Source organism: Bacillus rossius, chromosome 2, assembly GCF_032445375.1.
Source record: "Bacillus rossius redtenbacheri isolate Brsri chromosome 2, Brsri_v3, whole genome shotgun sequence".
NCBI classification, from domain to species: domain Eukaryota; kingdom Metazoa; phylum Arthropoda; class Insecta; order Phasmatodea; family Bacillidae; genus Bacillus; species Bacillus rossius.
In genome coordinates, this window is record NC_086331.1 from 108,484,705 (window position 1) to 108,499,520 (window position 14,816).

Genomic DNA, 14,816 nt, shown 5'->3' on the forward strand with positions numbered 1-14,816 from the left:
TCACTTTGAGCAATTCTCTGAAAACGGAAAATCAAGTTTAATGTTTTTTTTCCTTCAGAAAATGTATTTAATTAAAAAAACAAAATAAAATTTTAATGTGAACTTTTCTTAGTTGGCTTTGTGAAATAAAAAAATCCTTGTTTTAATTACTTCATTTTTATGTGATTTTTCAATTCTCTTTCGGAAGATGCATTGATATGGAATTGGAAAAATTGGTGGGGTTAGTGATCTCAAGGATAGACATCACAGTTATTTTTATGATCGGGAAAAAAAACCCACTCATAGGCGGGTTCCAACGTAGCAGCATGTGATTCAATATAGCTTTGGTTGAGGGTTTCTCATTGGCCCGGAGTCCTCCAGATGAGTTGTGAAGTATGCATGTAGTATTTAATTTTAGCTTATCACAGAATGAATCGGTGAAATATTGTAGTCTTAATGTATTGATTTAAAAACATTCAAGATCTATTTTATTTGTTAATGTAAACCTTTCCAAGTTAGATATAGCAAAATAAAAAGAGGCCTTTGTTTAATTTAGTAATGAGGTTTTATTCATTCCCTCTAAAAAAATATTAATTTGATATACTTTTTTTACCACTCAATCATTTTTTAACTGTATTGCAACATTATTTTAATATCATATATTAAAATATAAAGTTCATTAGATACATAGTTTTTGTGGAATTTGATGAGTTGTAGGTATTTGTTTAAAAATCTATTAAATGTTCAAAGTGTTTTTCAATTATTTTATATATAAAATCCAATGCTCTTTCATATGGTGTAGTTTGACTTGTAGTGGAATAAGTATGTATGAAATTAGTAGCAGTTTTATACGGTATGGTTGTGAAAAGTTGGAAAAACAAAAAGTTACTGAAAAGTAATTTTTTGTTGCTTTTGAAATACACAATTGATTTCCAGAATTTTACCATCAGAACTGAGACACCTTGTTGAACAATGTCATTGTTAACAAAGGGTTATTTGTTCTCTGGCATGTAAAATAAATATTAACTTTTAAAAAAGTCCACTTTCTTTGCATGTCCATTTTTTAATACTACTTTAAGGCTCGTTCAGATCCTCATAAGCAAACATGCACAACACAGACCGGACCCTGGTGAGGGAAGCAGAATGGCCTACACATGGAACCAACCCAATACTTGCCTTGAGGCATTATGGGCAACCATGGGAAAACCTAAATCCGGATTTGAACTCAGGTATTCTCTAATTTAAGTTAAAAATTTTATCATTGTCTCTACTTGTTTCATTTTTAGGATGTTATAAATTAACTGTAAAGTTATATAACACTATTCTTAACTAAGAGATATAACATAAGTGGCATACTTTTTTGTGAATTTGGATCTGCATGATATTTAATTGAGCTTGGCAAATGAATTTAATTTCCTCATATTTTACTTTTTCAAAACTTATGGTTATAAATGTAAAATCATCTGTGTAATATTATTTGTTACAAGGTTTTCTCATCTTAAACTTGATACGTTATAAGTTCTCCAGGAATTTACATAAAAAATGTCATTGTAGTAAAAAAAGGTTGGTTGTCTATAAAGTCGGTTTACGGATGATAGTTTAACGTGACGTCATAACAAAACATTTGATGAAATGATAGATCCAGAAGAAAATGAAATATCCAATTTGGCCTGAGACTGAGCCGTAATAGGTTTTTGCAACCAAACCATTTAGGCATTAAAAATATGTTATTCTTTGAGGAAGTAATTTTTTTTTTAATTTTTTTACCTTTTGTATGACAAAATCTACCTCTGCATACTTTTATGAATAAAATTGAATCATTTTTTTTCAATTATCACTATTTTGTATGGAGTGAATTGAAATCTACAATTTAATTGATAAATTTACTTTTATTTGCACTCATTAATTCAAATCCGTTTATTACTTTTGTAGTGTCGCGCGCGCCGTATTTATTTGTACAAGTACATAAATGAAGGTATAGCGGCAGCGGTAATTCGATCTGTCAACCTTTGGATTGGTAGTCAGCAATGCTAACCGCACGGCCATGAGGCCATATTGGAAATAATAGTTTCAGATGTTGTATATATATTTATAAAAATTTTGTTTTGTGTTGTGAAAGTTTTAAAAACGTATGTAGTCCGCCATGTTTATTTCTTATAGTGGTAGGCGGGAAATTTAAAATATATTGTCGGCTGATAGTCGGCCGCCATGTTTATACTAACTTCAAGATCGTCGAGAATGTTTTACGCTTTTTCACAATTACACATTTAACGACGAAGTTTGTTCGTCGTGAAATTAAACTTAGAATTTAATAAAAATGCCCTTGCAGTTAATAAAAAAGTATTAGTAAGTTTAAGAAAGAATTTCGGCTTTAATCTCCAACCCAGACGCTCGTGGTGCGCTGGGGCCGAGATTAAAATTCGTCGAGAATATTTTACGTTTTTATGTCTTCCAGTGCTCAAAATGATATGCAATTGTGGCCCCGGGCACGAAAATTTTATTTATAATTCATTAATAATAGCACCCCTCGCGATAAACAAAGGAAAATATGTATTAACGAGTGCCTGGTTTCCGCGGAAGACAATGAGCGTAATGGGACACATCGTAGTGGGACACATCGTAGTGGGACAATGTGCGTAACGGGACACTTTTTTGTGCGTGCAGCCGGCGTTCATCGATTTATTATACGTTGTCATGTCAATATTTCCCATATTAACTTGGTTTTTATTAATGTTTGTAATTCCTTGTAGGTTTATAGTATTACTTCAGCATTGTTTTACAAAATGTTATATTTTCAAATATATTAAACAAAGTTTTAGCATTTTGCTCAGAATGACCTGTGTGTAGCACATTAAATTCCCACCTTATTATAACTCTTATAGCAGCCATCATTTCCACCGCCTGTCCCAAATTGCATATTCTCAGAATTGTCTGTTAGTTCCATATTTCCTACAGTGAGATAAATCATCAAAAGATTGTGTGGCACAGGCACTGCAGTAAAAAGTATGGCTGCAGCTGTCTTTCTCATTCTGAACATTATTCTAGTTTCCAGATTGTTTATTTTGTTAGACAACTCTGTCTTCTGAGGTCATGTTCTCTTAAGCATAACTTCAAAAAATACTCCAAAAAATGTTCCATGCAAAGATTCCAACTTTCACGTGAGTTCATAATAGCGTGAACATCATGCAATCAAACCTTAGGGAACAACATTTTTGTGAAGTCAAGAGTTGTTGATAGGAGAAAAAAAAAGGAAAAGTATTGTAAAATAATAAAAATGCACAATGAACAATGGGAATGGACAGGGAAATCTTTAGTAAAAAATTTCTGGTATTTCTTGTTGCGATGAAAGACATGAAATGGGGTGCTGCATATTAAGTACATGCAAGGCCTGTTATGCTTTCAGATACTTTTGTTGTCGGTTTGTCTTCGTTTTCCCTTAATTTTCACATTCTTTTCCATTTCACAAAAATCTTTTCAGGGTTCTTGAAATCTAAGTTTTTCCTATTGTTGCTAAAAAAAAAAAAAGTATACACAGAACAGTACATATTTTTTAGCAACCAGCGCACCTGAAATGTTTCCAGTAGCTTATGGTTTGGAAATTAGAAAATTTAGTTTTGAAAAATAAATTAATTAAATTGACCACTTTTTTAAGAATGAAGTAATACAAACAAAATAATATTTACAACCCTCCTGTTATTAAAAATTATGCACTACAAATGCAGCCTAATTTTTAGTATAAGATGCTTAAGCAGTATCCATTTTGTGTGGTTTGGTGTGGAAAAATTGTATCTTTTTTTAGTGGCACACTAATTTATTTTAAAGCAGGTGACTTCTGAGTAAAGACATATTATAAAAGAAAATATATTACTTATACTTACAGTTAGTGAATACTAGAAGCGAGTTCAAAGGCATATATGAGAAGGAGGGGGGGGGGGGGAAGGAGGAAACTGCTCCCCTTCAAAGTAGAAAAAAAAACACAGACATGATCTTCCATTTGTTGTTTTTATTATTGTATGGCACCATAGACCCTCCTCCCCTGTGAAGGAGGTTAGCTTCCGCAATTTCACCCCTCATTCTCTATTTTGAGCCGAATATGCCTGTGGGATGAGTTACATTGTGTACTCACTTTAGCAACTCTCGATTTTCTGGCTAGTTCTCGTATGACTCTTCATGTTAGGTATCTAAAGCCAATCACTTCTCCTGTTTCAGCTCAGTTCATTAATTGAACACATTTTATGTGCTGCAGTACACGAGCCACCAGGATACCAACTTCTTTATGATGCAAAACTGTATAAATAGTCGGTGTAAATTTTAAATTGTGTGCTCCACACTGAACTAGGTCAGCAACTAACTGCTGAGGGATCCTCCCAGGTGCAGAGTCCACTGGAGAGGGTGTAGTGAATACTGGGAATGCTAGAGGCTTGAGCAATCTCGAGCACTACAGCTGACACTCGTACACACATCTCACGCCTGTCCACACTGAACTAGGTCAAACTAGCTGCATGCTGCAGAGGGAATTAAGTGAGGTTCCTCTGAAGGTTGGAACGAGAGACCAGTGTGCAACATCAGATGTCTGCAAATGCGTGACCTGTTAATTTGGCTTAGACAATGTGTTTTACAAAACTAATTACAATTTGTAACAAATGGAGAAAATAAATAGTGTTCTATGAAAATAAAAATTTAGTTCACTTCAATAATTTTTTTTTTCAGTCAATTAAAGTATCTTCATAAACTAATTTGGATAATTTTTACTATAGTGATTATAAATAGCCTACTAGCACCTTATTTGGCCAAAAAAATGTTTAGACAGTATAATATTTAAAAAAGATTTAGGCATACTTTCTCATTATATATAATATTTAATTTATAATAATGTACTTGTACAGGTGTGAACTATTGTGATATTATCAATGTATATTTTGCTCAAAAGCTGAATGAAGATTGCAGCTTCGTTCCTCCACTACGAAATTTAATGTGAAATTTGTAATGTGTTGTGTATATATATTTATATATATATATAGATATTGTTATCAAAACTGAAATGATTTGTGAGATGTAGAAAATTAAAATTTTTCTCCTTATTCACATTAACACTGCCATTTTTGTAAAATAATTTATGATATACATGATATGAAATTTAGTCGTACATATACAAACACATAAGAATTATGTACCTGCACAACATACAAAAATGTGAATCTCACTTTAGTTGTAGTGATTATACAATATATACATGCTGTACAAGAGCATGCTACATTCCAATGTGTTTTAATAAATGCAAATTATTTTTACTGTTTTATCTGCTTCATTTTGTTACGATATTACAAAGTATTTCATTTATTTTTGTGGCAGTCATTGGTTTTATGATTTTTAAAATATGTTCTCTTTGTTTAGTTTGCTAATATGTTGTATTTTACACTTGATGTGTATACATAGTATTAATGAGAGCCAGTACATATTTTCACAAAGACTTAAAGTTCAGTGGTTTATATAATGTAATTTGTACATATTTGTAGCCGACCTCGGTGGTGCAGTGGTCAGCGTAATGACTTCTAATATTTGGGGTCATGGCTTCGAGTCTCAACTCGGGCATGGGGTATTTAGAATTAGATAATTTGTAAGCCGTCCTTACGAAAACATAAAGCATAAAGCGGGGATGTTAATATCCTCTAAAAAATTTTTAAAAATATGTTGTTATTGTTTTGTTTTGTGGTGGTCCAAAATTTAACTATGTGAATCATAACTTGTAATGAGCTCATATAGGTCACCATACTAGCGACAAACTATTTAGAAATGATTCATGCTTAAGGTAAGAGCACCAGTAGTTGACACTTAAAGGAGCAAAATTATGAAAAAACCAATTTGTAAAAAATAAAAACTTTACTAAACAAATGTCTGGTATGAGTAATATTTATTGATACTTGACGAAAGTATGTATATGGTTAAATCAGACATTGTATACTATTTTATATTTTTTTAATGATATTATGTTGATGCATGTAAGTGCATCAGTAGTTGACATCCTTTACAAACACTATGCATTATGTATTTAAAGTCATGTTAAAGACAGAAATGACTAAATGTAAGTTACATTTCATATATAGTTTACACATCGCATGACACAGAACAGTGAAGTTCATATTTTACTAGGTCATCAGACCCAAAACACCATGGTTGAGGTAAAACTTCAATGATTGTTTTGGCTCTACAACACTTACATCTTTTGTATCTCTGACAAAAAAAATTTTTCAGGCTATTGCATGATCGTAGTGCCATTACTTCAACTTCTCCATCATCATACACTTTCTGAACAATACAGACATATTTAAAACACTTTTTCTTTCCAGGGAAAGAAACGAGCACAAAATCACCTTTCCTGTGAAAAATTTTTGTCAGTGTAATATCAATGGTTTTTACTAGCTCACTTAAAATACTTTGCGCAGGTCCATTTTCATCAACCATATCCGAGTCACTGTGGTCGAAACTGACATCATCCATACTGCTTCCCTGCTCTACCCACTCATCATCTTCTTCAGTATCAGACACATGAAGTGATGTTTTTTTTGTATTTTCTTCTCATTGTCTTCTTGTTATCATGTAGCGTCAGTTTGTTAGCATTTTCACGCTCTTCTTGTTTTGCCTTGCGTGCATTAGCTCTTTCTTGTTTCTGTTTTCCTTTTACCATTGCTGCTGCTTTTTTTTTCATGATATAACTGCCATTGCTTAGATGTCACTACACGTGGTATTTTTTCTCTTGTTCTTTGTTTTCCAGGTTTTTGTTTGTATTCTGGCCAGAATAAAGCCTTTTTGAAAGGAGATGGAATATCTTTGTTGATGTGATATATTTACTTCCATTTGTTTTAACATCTTGAAAATCAGGACGATTTTCTATTTCAATATCAGGTGCTGAGTTCTGGATTTGCAGTGTTTGTCTTTCTCCACTTCCTTCATGAACGTTGCACTGACTTACTTCGGATTCACGGTTTACTTGATCTGAATTATTTTGTGTCGCAGCATTAATTTCATTTGTTGCTAATGGTTCTTCATTTTCTTCAGTGTGGTTTTCTACAATTTGCTGTATTTGATCCATGCAATGAAGACTTTCATTTGCAGAAGATCGTCTTGCAAGCGACACTGAAGGAAGCAATCTTCATTAACGTTTTAACACAATGAAAATAACGATTGATCTTGGGAATCCCCTTTCCATTCACTACCCGAATCTCGGAAACTTTGAAGCTTATATTCCCCAATATATTCTTCCAAGAATGCTTTTCCAGCTTGTAGTTGTTCTGAGGAACTTCTGTTAGTAACCACAGGACAAGAATCCATTGTTGGAATTTTGGAAATGTCTACAGCTGCAGGATTCCATGGTACAAGTCCACACTTCCTAAATCAATTTTTGAGAATAGAAGGTGTAATGCATGCATTTAAAGTTTCTTCCAGCAAAGGTGCAAAGTGGATTTTCTTCAATGTTGGATCAGCTAAGTGTTGCATTCTCCAATGATGCACTTTTTTCTTCCATTCTTCTTTCAGCATGTGGAACACAGCAACGTCCATAGGCTGTATCAGGTGAGTCGAATTGGGAAGTAATGCTATAAGTATAATCCCATGTTCTTCGCAAAACTTACTTGTGTGTAAGGTTAGGTGTGATGCATGCCCATCAACGAAAACGATAACAGGAAGAGGTATCTTTTTTGCACGAGAAAGGGATGGAAAATGTTTGTGATGAATTCATAGAAAAGAGGAGCAGTCATCCAACCAGTCTCAGATTTTTCAATTCCCCAGTTGTTTGGAACACTGTCAGCTAATTCATGAGGCACTCTTTCATACTTGAAAACCATCAGTGTAGGCGCCAAATCTCCATTTGCTTTTCCAGTAACCAACACAGTTAAACATTCTTTTTTGTCAGAATTCACTTGTTGGTATACATTCTTCTCTCCTTTCACACAAAGCACCTTATTTCCTGTTGGATCAGTGGCGGATCCAGGATTTTGGTTTGGGAGGGGCTTGACCCAGCTGAGGCTAGGCTTTATCAAGGCAAACACTAAAACAGTAGCGGATCCAGAGGGTGGCTAGGGGGCTTGAGCCCCCTAGCCACCCTCTGGATCCGCTACTGTTTTGGATTGAGAAAGAAAGCGCTCTCGTCCAAATTAAACACTCTTTCAGGTTGTTTGAGAATACTCTCGTACTTGTGTTCTTTCAAATAGTTATTTATTTATTCAAACCATCTTGAAAGTGATTCCTTGCGAACTGATGCCCTACTGGAAGTAAGATTTTTAGCCATTCTACTGCTTATGTTTGGATGACTTTTCAAAAATGCTAGAAACCATGTTCGTCCTGGCCGATTGTCTACAAATGTGTTTTTACAGTTAAGTTCCTTAATTATGTGCTGTACACTATCTAAAAGCTCAGTTTTCGTTATTGGAAACCCTACTTTTGCCACTGTAGTTATCCATGACACTAAAACATCTTCCTCTTCTCTTGTGAGCACTGGTTGTGGACCCATCTGGCATTTTCTAGGAGTCTTCCCTGTCACTTTGTAGAGACAAGTGACACGAGGTACAGAGTGGCGCTTGGCTGCTGTAGCAAATGCAGTTCCCCTAAGGACATCATCCATTGCAGCATTCATTTGTTGCTCACTGTAATTAAGCATTTTTCCTTTCACAGGAGGCTTGTGGTATCCTAAATCCAAACATGAAACAAAAAGATTCCAGTTCTAGTAGTTGACATGTAATGTGTTAGTGGTTGACAAGGGGTGTCAACTACTAGTTACAGATTAAATACAGCCATTTTGACCATTTTAATGAGAAACACTACTTACACTAATATTCTGTATACAAATTGTATCTATTAATACAACATCATATAGTTGCACTAGTATTTGACATGGTTTGTCAACTACCTACCAAAAATTTGCAAAATTTTTGTATCAGTACTTGACACCCCCATTAGTTTATATAACATAACCTAAAATCACTTATGCAGTATGCTAAGATATGTAGAATTTCGTATAAAACATAATGTAATTATGAAACATGGGTAGGTAACATTAATAACAAAACAACATACGTCATTTTATGTACCATTACCTGCTTAACTAATTTGTTAAGGAAATAACAAGATTTGGTCACAATGCACACATGACTTCATGGCAACAACTCATACTCAAAATGGCGGCAAGGTTGTAAAAGTACTGATGAAGCCTTCATTTCACAGACGAGAGAGGCACACCCGAAGTTCCCCGAAGTTCATGCTCGCTTTTTTTTCCCGTATCTTTAATGTAGCTATCCTAACCAAATCAACCGTCCACAATGTTTTAAAGTATTGATGATGTAGCTAACCTAACCTAACCTAACCTAACCTAATTGACCATTAGTACCTTTTATCAACACCGCCATATTTATTTACAATGAACAAAAAAAAAAAAAACTGAAGATGCACGATCGGGCGTTTGGCTCTCTTGTCTGTGAAAAGAAGGATTCCCAAGTACTGATACCAACTTTCATACCAGATGGCCTTAGCAATATTTTGACATAGCCAGAAACTTGCTAAAATATATATTTGGCTTATTATTAAGAATTAAAAATGAAAGTGTCAACTACTAAAGCACTGTCAACTACTGGTGCTCTTACCTTAAATCATAACAATTTTAAAATGCTGAAACTTTTAGAAAGAATTAAAACTAATTGGAAATCATTTTTGCAGATAGCCTATGTATAATATATATATATTATATATATATAATATATATAATGCTTCTATGAGCTTTAAAGGAATTCACTTTTCAAATTTTGTCTTAAGTAATAAAATAATATTTAATTTTTGTGCTTCCCAATATATTTTTTGTACTTTGTACCATGAGGAAATGGCCAGTAATACTCATTTGTTACAGTTATAACAGTGACATGCTTTGTATTTTACTATGTTTATGTGTTTTGAAAATCTGATCAAAAATCAATGAATGTTAAAAGTTAAAAATATTTTTTTTTTTTACATTTGTTACTTTTAGACACTGGATCATTTTATGGTGCTGCAGGCCACATTCAGCTGTGTTTGTGTCCATTAATTGCCAGTATTTTGAAAATTTATTAGCTAAAAAAAGTTAATTTTACTGACCTAGACTGTGATATTGAAAATTGTAGATGAAACTTTATAACGTGTAAGAGTTTGGAATGTGCACACGCTTTTATTGCAGTGATAATTGACATTTGAAACCATTGAAAGTAATCTATAAGCAAAATGTAAATATTAATGTTTTACACTTATTTTGTAATGCTGTCAATATATGCTATTGATATTTAAAATATAAAATTATGTATAAAATATCACAATGTTATTCTATCAAAGAAGAAGTTTGTGAATTGCACACTCAATTTATTTTAGTAAAGAAAATTACAATAAAACTATTTTAATTTTTTTTCCGCTACTGCATTGCAGCCCATACATAGTGTTTACAAAATTTAAGTTGTGAATGCTTACTACTGACATTTTCTCTTTTTGAGGACTGTAGAAATTGGCAGTAGACCAGCTTCAGCACATATATCAGTAATGTGCATAAATTTCTGTGTGCCCTGGGTTTATTGGGAGTTATCTGGTTCTGACATTGTCAAAGACCTCTTATTTAAAATCAAAAATATTGTAATAAAATTTGTGTTCCCACAGGGAAATGTTTAGTTCAAATCTCATAAAATTCCCCCTTCCATCACCAAACTAGTTTGCAGGGACCGTTGCTATTAGCTACGTCAAGGCCAAGTCTATTTGCCAATGATCCTCAATCATCGTTGATCATATAACACATGGATATATTTTTTAACTGCATGCCACATGAAGAATATATCGAAAGAAACCTAACCATGATTTAATAGTGAATGATAAAATAAATAAATAAACAAAATTAAAGGAGATGCCAGCAAAAAGGAAACTCCAGGCTGTGGTCTGAATATGATCATGTGCTGCTAGACAACGCTGCTCTTATAACAAAAATCTGTGTGCATATTTTAATGTACACGATTTGGTATTCATGTTGAGCATACGAGTTAGTAATACACACATATTCAGTCTTGGGGTCGTAGTTATTTGGCATGTGGCCATGGCTTTATAGTAATTAAAAAGAGTATAAAGGTTTTAAGATTTTGTTTGGCAAATGACCTTAGGGAGATGATGATTACTGCTCACAACTCGCAACTGTTTACTTAATGTAAGTGGCACAGACATTCTATACTTACTGCAGACGTATGATGAAATCATTCACACGACAAAATGGAACCACACCTATTAAAAGACTCGATGAGTTGAAGATCTGGAGCACTTGAACATTATTAAAAAATAGACAATTTAAGGAGTTAAATAATAGCAAAACAAAGCTGTTTGAGACCAAAAAATATGTCTGCTGAGAAAGTTTAAAAAATGTTTTTCTAATAAGGAATATTTTCTAGAAGAATATAGAACATTTTAATCTCATTTACAGGAATCAATGTGAAATTGAATTTGATATGAAAACAAATGCCTCTAACTTAACATAACATACATTTTTAGACATTTATCTTTTTTCATTTAAGCCAAACTTTTATTTTTGGTATGCATCAGTGATTTTAGGTAACAGTTGTTACTCTGATTTAGGATAAAAAATATAACTTGTGCAAAACAAAATGGAAAACCTAGTTAATTAATTAAAAATTTAGTTTCAAAAATATACCTCCAACTGTGGGGTTATTATTTTCTTTACTTTTACTTGAAATATATTTTAATTTATGATTGGCATCAGAAATTGGATGTAATACATTTCATTGCTAATGTGAACAAAGGTGAGGATGTTTAAAATAATAACTTTCTTGATTATTAGTCAATATGATAAAATTTAGAATTTCCTTATAAAAAAAAAGGAACATTTTTGCGTCAGTTTTTGCAACATTGTTTTACTACTGTCCTAAAACAAATTAAAAAATTACAATAAAGATATTTTCCGTATTACCTACATGTTAGCATGTGATTTTTTTTCACCCACAAAAAACAAAGTTTTATGTACTTAGCTCTATTTAAACATGTGATCTTCAATTATAATGTCTTTGTAACCTAACATGATGAAAATTTATAAGGAAAATAGAAGGAAAATTATACATGACAACTTCAGAGGACAGCAGTGTCTTTTTGGATAACCCAAAAGATGGAGCAGAGGCCTTAGTCAAAGAGGTGTCGAACTTGTCACAGAAAGTATAGAAAAAGTGTGCAGACAATAAAACAGATGGCTACATTAGAGCAACTTTCCTAACAAGATTCACAATGCCAAAATTCATTAAAAATATCTTGATTTCTGACATCCTTGACTAAATCAAAATATTTTGTCTCGTCCTAATTGGTTGTATGATAACTTGTGGTGTGGGTGGAACTCGAATTGCAACCACCTTTATGTGGTGAGTTCTTGGACAGTAAAATGTTTTATTTATAATGGGTTAAAAGCTGCAAATGATATCAGTTAGCATGGTAACTTCTGTATAAAATTGGCTATATCTTTTTTTAGCTTTATTTTTTAAGGTTTTAATTTTAAATTTAATTATGTAATTTTTAATTTGTTAATCAAAGCTTTTCTGTTTTGTATTTTTTAATAATTATTTAGAACATTTAAGTTTGCTTATTGGATCACAGAACATTTGTTATGCACGCTTGCCAACACTGGAGTTTTGTGGGGTTTTTTGAGGCACTAGTGGGATGTGGGGCGAGCGCCCCATGGCATCTGGAAGAAACCGTCTCAAACCGTAAGCGTGAGAGAGAGAGAGGGGTAGAGGTAGAGAGGTAGAGTGAGAGAGGTAGAGGGAAAGAGAGGTAGAGAGTGAGGTAGAGGGAAAGAGGGAGAGAGAGAGAGGTCGAGAGAGGGGGGGAAGAGAGAGGGGTAGACAGAGAGAGGAGCGAGATAGAGAGGGGAAGAGAGATAGAGAGGGGCAGAGAGAGGGAGAGAGAGAGAGAGTTGCTGTGCATGACTGCTATGCATCGGATGCACGAGCTGCCACTTGATGGGCGTCGGGAGCCACTGCCCAGCTCAGGGAGAAGCCGGCAGTCTGCAAGACCTTCGACAAGTCATGTAAAGTAAGGTGGCAACTTAACGGTGGCCCGTACAGGTTTGCTGTGTGCACGGATGTTGATGGACTTGTGCATGTGTTTTGAATGGCAGTGGTTTTGGTACCTAAACAAAAGGAACTTTGTGGTAACAGATTTTGGGATCAGTGCAATATTGTTTGCAAGTGTGGATGAATTTTAGGTTGAAGGCTTTTAGGCCCCTCAGAGAACTAAACAGTGGCCCAAAAGCTTCCAACTGCCAGATCAAGGAAGCTAAAGAGCAAACAGTCTATCAAAACTGCCATATTTTGGTACGTGGAAGAACCAAGAAGTGTGTGTGTGTGTTCTCTAACAGTTTCTTAAAGACAAATAAATGTGTATAGCAGTTCATAAGTAACACCGTGATCACGATACCAAGAGAATACATCAGTATATATTTTAAAGTATCAAACCACTCATTTTATTCAATTAGATATGACAGTAAGCAGACAGTATTAACAGAATGTCACACGTGTCTAATAAACCTTGTGGACAATTGATCACAGAATAGCAACATTTATAAATCTTATGAACAAATGTTACGTCAAAACAATTAGGATACAGATAAATTCCACTAAAGTTCACAAATAAGTATGAAATCATATAAGACACCACAACATGCACATATCCTTAATGGCAATGGTTTACTATGATTAAAGTAATTCGTAACGTATAACATATCAAAAGTGATCGCACACATTTACAATGAAGGTACATTATAGCCTGTGCACATACAGAAGTGCATAATATCAAACAGTTGCAATAACGTAAATTACATGTTACATTAAATTTCTACCATTAATTAGATGACTACACATAAACACTGATTAAACATGACGAAGCATAACAATACACAGAAGACATTTCCTGGGTGTCTGATCATTACCACCAATGGGCAGCAGCACAGGTTACCTAGTAGTGTCACTAACAAGTTAAGTCAGTGAAATCTAAATGAGAATAGGACAATTCTATCACGTTCTCATGCTTAAATACTCTACGCCAGCACCAAGGCGCATGCACAGCTCACAAGAGGGGAATCAAGCTATGACCCCAGAAAAAATCATATACGTCACTGAGGGGTGGAAAACAGGAGGTGAAGCGGGGAGGAGGGTGAGGAATAGTGACCTTTCATCGCGCTGGTTTCAAATGAAGATTGCCAGTTTGCTGCAACCCCCTGCCCAGAACTGTCTGTACGCCCTGTATTTAACCGAAAAACTGTAGTTTCCAAGTCTGCAAAAAAGTTACGTTAAACTTTAAGTTGAAATGCACCCAAAGTAAGTAAATACCAAACAAGACACAAATCATAACGTCGCACAGTACTTACGTGCAATATTTACATTTTTTGATGATTCTTCAATGCTGAAGGGAATGTAAAAATTTTAATAATTTCACAGAAAAAATTTACAAACAGCTATCATAAATTTAAGATGCACTTGTTTATTGGAGTTCTCATTCTTCGGAAACAGCCAAGCAGGGACAGTCTAAGGAACTAGAGCACTCTTGCACTGCATACCCGCGCGTAGTTCAGGAACCAGCAACTCCAAGGCGTCGAACCAAGTGGCAACAACTTGCGGTGCCTCCCTATTGAGCAGGTGGCCTGCTCTCGGGGGACATTCTCATCCGGCTTCACTTGCAGAGGCGGGCACGGTTCGGCACCCTGTCGAGCGTATAATGTGCTCACAGGGGCAAGGACTTTCAATTACTTGTCACAGCATAACAGGGATGGCAGGCGACAGTCTCCAGAATTA